Below are 6,958 nucleotides of genomic sequence, written 5' to 3' on the forward strand. Positions count from 1 at the left end.
TTAAAGTTCAAAAGTTAGTGTGGCCAGCATTTAGAATTGGATTAGTTTTTGAATTTATGGTGATGTTTGAGTTTAAAAAATAATGTGAAAATGACAAATCTTATCCAAGTATGCTCCCCCAACTGAAAAGTGTCAAATGCAGAAAAAAGGAAGGGAGGGATTCCAACATTATGCAAAAAGGGGACCATATATACATATAGACTCTCACACATGCATTCTCTTCTCCAACCTCCTCCACAACAATTACATAACTAACATAAATTTTATATATTCACTGGTACACACAATTCATCTGGTCATTATGGATGAGAAATAACATTTTGTTTAAAAAATAATCAACCTTCGTTAAAGAAATAAATGATAATTTTTTTTATGAGATAAAGAAAATATAGCGAGTGATATAGAAAACTTCCATCCATAAATTACACTATTCACGAGAAGGACCTTTCTTGGTTTGCATGCAACAATATAGAAAGTTGGTGTGGTGTTATGAGTTGTAGTATGCATGGTGGTACCCACTTTGGCTTTGAAAAAAACAACCTCATTAATTTCGAAATTAAAAATTATATTCTAGGCGTGCTTGACCTGTCTTGTTCCTTAACCCAACACATGGAAACTATATGGTATAATATTGTCTTGTTCCTTAACCCAACACATGCAAACTATATAGTAATATAATATCACATGCTTTGCTTCACTTGGTTACAGCTATACAACTTATATTCTCATGGGTTTATCATCATGGATTCATGTTACATGGATGGATGAATTCTGTTTTGAGTGTAATATTAATACACTGACAGTGTAAAGAATTATGCACAATCAGTGCATCATTCACCCTTCATTTGGATTACTTTTTGTGAAAAGTCAAACATAATTGAAAATAAATGGTAGATAATGAAGTGACAGTGTAAAAAACTCTTACACTGTCAATGTATACATCTTTTTCTCTTCTGATTTATTCTTCAAGCTAAGTTATTATAGCATTTTGCATCTTAAAATCTATGATGATTAATCATGCATTCATTTGATTATTGTTTAATGAGTTTACTAGCTTTGGAGTAATCTTCGGTCAAAAAGTATATAGGATGAAAACTTTTAACTTGTGATCATGTAATTGCTTATGTGTTTGTAATCGATATTTAACATTTGAAAGTTGTGATTTTGAGACAAAGTTCATTTTTACTATCATTAATCATTTTCAATATACAAAAAACAACTATAAATTGATTTTCGAAAGAAGTAAGTGTCATCAACTCAGTCATTATTTAAATAAAATTATCATCTAATAAGTCCATAAAAGTTTAAAATATCATCACATAGTGTGAAATTAAGTTCCTAAATGATTTAAGGTGACATCAAATAAGTCCTTGTATATATATATATATATATATATATATATATATATATATATAGATAGATAGATAGATTTAATTGTTAATATCACTTTGTTTTTTACAAAACCACTATTCGAACAACATCACTATAAGTTCTTTCTCAAAAGCTACAAGTCCCTTTTAAATTTTATTTATGAAAGGGCTCTAGTAATTTATTGACTAATTTAAAAAACTATAAATTTCTTAAAAAATTGTAAATTACTATAAGCTCATGTTATCCATGAGATTTCCATACAAGTTAAAAATGATAATGATTAACAATTTTCTTTTCTATGGTCATGCCCTTATCCCTGCAAACTTGGTCTCCTTTCTCAAGTTTCAACGCGACTGGGTCTTGGGCAATGACATATGTTTTCAATTAATGTCAAAATGAAGGGAATAAGCACTTTTTGGTATGTATGATGGGTAAGGATCCTCTTTATTATCGGAGAGGAAAATACATATAGAGCAAAAGAATTTTTTTTATTATATGACATTTTTATTTTTTAGATATAATGTAATAATATTTTTATAATATAAAATTAATAACTTATTTTTTCATAGAGAAGATTCCTTTCATGTATGATGGGGTGCCTGAACTTTATAGGACGATGAATCAATTGAGTAATTAAGGATGCATATGTCAGCGAAACATTTGGTAGAATGGGATTTTTTTTCAACCAATATTATTTTAAGTTCGGTGGGATCATGTATTTGGTTAGTGTGTATTTGATAAAAGTTTATATTCTATTCAACTATTTAAACTTTATTCCATATAATAAAAAGTAAACAATTAAGTTTCCCATTACAAGGAAAAAGCTTATCTAAGGAAATTGAAAGTGAGTCCACTCTTACATCATTTAATAAAAGTGAAGCACCCTTAACTTCTTACTTTACATAGAAACTTATTGTAAATTAAAGAAGCTTGTTCTAAAAGTTTGAAGACTAAATCACCTCTAACGAGGCACCTATTTAAAAATAGTAGACAATTTAACTTATGGGTTATGCTAGATTTTTCGATGCATATGGATTATGTTAGATTACTCCATAATAATTTGCACATATATTTATGATTATTGGTGCCAAATGGATAAATTTAGAATTTTGAATATATTTGATTTGGATTGTTAATGATTGAATCAAAAGTCATCCATCAATCTACATAACTCATTAAATCATATTCTAAATTATTCATATCCAAAATCTAATTTATTTGTTTTCTAATTGGAATTAAAGAAAATCATCTTTTGAAAACCATTATTTCAATAAAAGTATTTTTTTTAAAAAATCACCTTTAAAAACTATTTTTAGTTTTTATTTTTTCAGGAACACTTATTGAAACAATACTTTTTGAAGTTTTTAACTAATCATGTTTTTTTAATATTCTACAAACATGATCTCTAGATGAATATTTTTTTTTTGTTAAAGAGAAAGAAGAATATATTGTCATGTGTGCTAAAGAGAACATTTTGTCTCTTTTGCTTTTCCGGATGGATTAAATATATATCCAAATTAATATATTCATGAATACCTATTAGTTATTATGGATGAATTTAAATCCATCAATTATTAAAAAATTTATTATATTATATTCATTTAAATATATTAATTTAATGAATAAATTAAATTTTTTTAATTTTAATAAATTATGAATAATTTTATCAGCTCTATTTAACATCCTTACCAAGATTGTCCCATTTAAGTCCTAGAAGAGGAAATTCCTCCGCAAGGACATGGTTAAGGACCATACTCTATGTCTAGCGAGACCCCTTGCACAAACACAACTAATATCACAGAATTATTTTTATATATACATATAGCATATTCAAGACCAGAGTACAAGAGAATAAATTGTATTGGATTATGTAAAATCTATTAAAATAGAAAATTAAAGTGATATCGGTGCAATCATATAGTTAGATTTGCAAAAAATATTAATTATAGGATAAACTTATTCAATATTTTTTTCAGGATGTGCATGTGCATACCCTTGCTTGGATATGCTACTATATATTGAATTGCACATATCCATGTATATAAAAAATTTCACAATATTATTCTATTTAATTAATAAACATACGTTACATTATTTTGAAATATAAACTCATAAAATTATATATATTGCAATTTTATTTGAGAATAAAGTATATCCTCATATTAGTAGATAAATTATCTTATTTGATCACTAGAATTATGACATGTATCATATTTAATCATTTTCTATAAAAATATTTTTAAAACTAAAAAAATAGTGCACATGTTACGATTTTAGTAATTGAAGAAGATAATTTATCACATGGTATGAGAACATATTTTATTTTATTTTTATGAAGTTTTAATCACCTTTATATTTTGAATGAATATTGGAGATTTCATGTAATGATGTCAAAACATAAAATGCATGTAGGCCACTCACATAGCCTGCAAAGTATTGTTGACATGGTAATACAAGTTATGTTTGTTTGCCCATTTTGTTCTACTCGTCAACCAACCAAACCCACGATCATTTTTATTGGGTAACATGGACGATCAACTCGTGGGCTTTGTGCCTAAAAATTAAGAGTTAAAATTCAAATAAAATTTGACATAATGTAATTTAATGCCTAAATTGTAATGTGATTTGTTTAACTTCATATAATATATCAATATTTATTTTTGTTTTCTCTCTTCAACTTTTTTTGCTTAACTTTTTATTTAGTTTATGAATTTTGTTTATTGTTTATCAATAATCGCGACTAAGTACATGTTTTAGAACGATCACCACATGAGATTATCAAAACAATAATAAATGGGCATGCTCACAAAGACTTTTGATTTGCAAGTATTTTGCAGGCGTGTAAGATAAATGGGTATTTTTCCATTACTAATTTAAATAAGTAGTGTTTCACAAATATGGAAGATATACTTTTTATCAAAGGAATCAATGACTATGATTAAGGAAATTTTTGGTGCCAATGGGAAAGAGTGACAAAATATTATTATTATCTTCCATCCCCTTCTAAGGTTACCATTACATGAGTGGAATTATTATTTTCTGCGAGTTGGATTGTGGATAAAGGAAAAATCATCTCACAAGTGTATTTTATTATTATCAAATCTTTCATTTTCTTATTACCCTCCAAAAACCATTTGGTTTATTTGATTAGAAACTTAATTATTAAAATAGAATAACATATTTTTTGTGTTATCATAAATGTTTATCTTGCTCTAACGTATTCCTAATTGCAATTGTGAAACCAATACTATATAATTTTGTGTTAAAAAATGATTAATGGGTTTGTTTGATATTTACTGAAGAATTTTTTTTTAATTTAATTAAGGGAACCGATAACAAAGACACCTCAAAAGTAGAGAAATATGACACAAACCGTGATTGATTGGAATATTAAAGTTCTATTAATTTCATTAATCATATAACTATGTGCATTTAAAAGTAATTAATTAAATGAAATCAATATAAAGTAGTCTGCATTGGTGGTGAATTAACATTTCACTCCAAAAGTAGAAAGAAAGTTACAACATAAGTCATGATCGAACTTTTAAAATTCAAATAATTTTATTAATTAGGTAACTAGGAGTATTTAAAAGCAATTATTTTAAATTAAGTAATTGGAAAAAATAGTAAAGAGATTGCATTGCTTGTCAAATAACTTTTCACTTCAATAGCAAAAAGAAAGGTACGATACGAGTCATTATTGTGATCCAATTTTCAGTTGAACATCGGTTATACAATCTAGGAAGAGGTAGAATATGATTTTGATATCTCTCAAATAATTTGGAATCGCTATTACATTTTTTGCAACTAAAACATATAAAATTATCTTTATGTGTAAACTGGATAGTGTGGTCTTTGAACCTGAGTTCTAAACTCGAAAGTCAATTATGGATCTAAAAATGTATTAGCATCCCTCGTAATAAAATGGTATCTCTCCAATTGAATGAACCTTAATACTCTTAATTTATTTTATTGAAATTTAATTATTAAAATAAAAGAATATTTTTTGGATGACAAGAGTTATATTATTCATATGTATCTCTAGGTGTAATAGCTGAATCAAGACAATATAGTTATATAACACCTATAATTTTCTATTTTTATGTGAGTAAGAAATATGGATTTGCTTTCATCTAAAGATAGATAGACGTGATTTTTAGATAAGTTATTGATATTTTAATATCTACACAATAAGTTTGTGACTGAATAACTTACTTCATTAGTTATCTCTAGTAGTTAAGTGAATCCTTATCTTATAAGAATTAGATTTGTTTCAAAAATATAATTTAAGATAAAAAAAATTACAATGTATTACATTATTCAAATATTTTTAAATACACAAACGAATTTGCATTATATATGTTTTATCAATATTCACGTATTGGTAATTAATTTACTAAATAATATAGCCGACTTTATTTATTTTAATAACATTATCTTATTTTAGTTTGAATAACTTTGTTTATTATAATGTTTATCTTAAAACATTTTGATACTATATCATAATTTTATCAATTTATCCATTTATTACTAAATAAACTACACCTATCTTATTATATACATATTTTAGCTACATATTTATATTTATATTTATATATTATATTATATACATATATTAGCTACATATTTATATCTATATATTATATGTATTTCATGTTATAAGTATGACGACTTATTCTTCATCACACTTCTTGTTTCTTAAATCCAACAGACAATAAGGGTGACTAAAATAAGTATGAGAGAGGAAAAAAGAAATATTAAATAACTTTTAAGTTTCTCTCATTTGGTTAAGTTAAAAATGAATGGATGAGTTACACTCAATCTCAACCATTCTTTTTTCTTAAATTCAACGGACCAAATGAGTGAATGCAATCAGTTATTTAATATTTTTTATTTTCTCTCTCATCATTTAATGCACTAACTCATTTGGTCCGTTGCATTTAAGAAAATAAATAGCTGAGATTGAGTGTAACTTAACTTGAATGTAAATGGAGTCCTCCTATATATAGAGGAGGGATCCATTTACACTCAAGTTAAGTTACACTAGTTGTACTTATCATTGGCAATTTGGGCAAATCCCATGGGGCCCGTCCGCACGTTTTGGGCGGGTGTGACATGAAAATTGTGTCCATCCGCCCTAAAATGTCCGCCCTAAAATGTCCGCCCAACATGTCATTTTCACCCATAGGCATTTCAAATGGGCGGGTAGGGCGGCCCTTAGGTATCAATGAACACTAAAATAAGAAATTTGATGTGTCAAGTATGACAAGAGTAATTCCTGTTCTCACCACTTGAGTGCATGTAGTAATTTTCCAAAATATAATATCTTACCAATTAAATGCATGTTCAGTTTATGCAAAACAAGATGTTATGTTTTATATTTTTAATCCTAGTGTCACATTATGTATCCATGTAATCTCAAGTACTATGTCATTTTTACCTTTTTTATTAATTTAGGGCGGCCTGCAAGCCCGCCCTGCCCATGTTTAGGGCGGGCACGACATAATATTTCATGCCCTATTTGAAAATGGGCATGCTCATGCCTGACCTAATTTTGGTGGGCATTGTGTGGACATAGGCAGGGCGG

The sequence above is a fragment of the Lupinus angustifolius genome, chromosome LG11, assembly GCF_001865875.1.
Source record: "Lupinus angustifolius cultivar Tanjil chromosome LG11, LupAngTanjil_v1.0, whole genome shotgun sequence".
Classification (NCBI taxonomy): domain Eukaryota; kingdom Viridiplantae; phylum Streptophyta; class Magnoliopsida; order Fabales; family Fabaceae; genus Lupinus; species Lupinus angustifolius.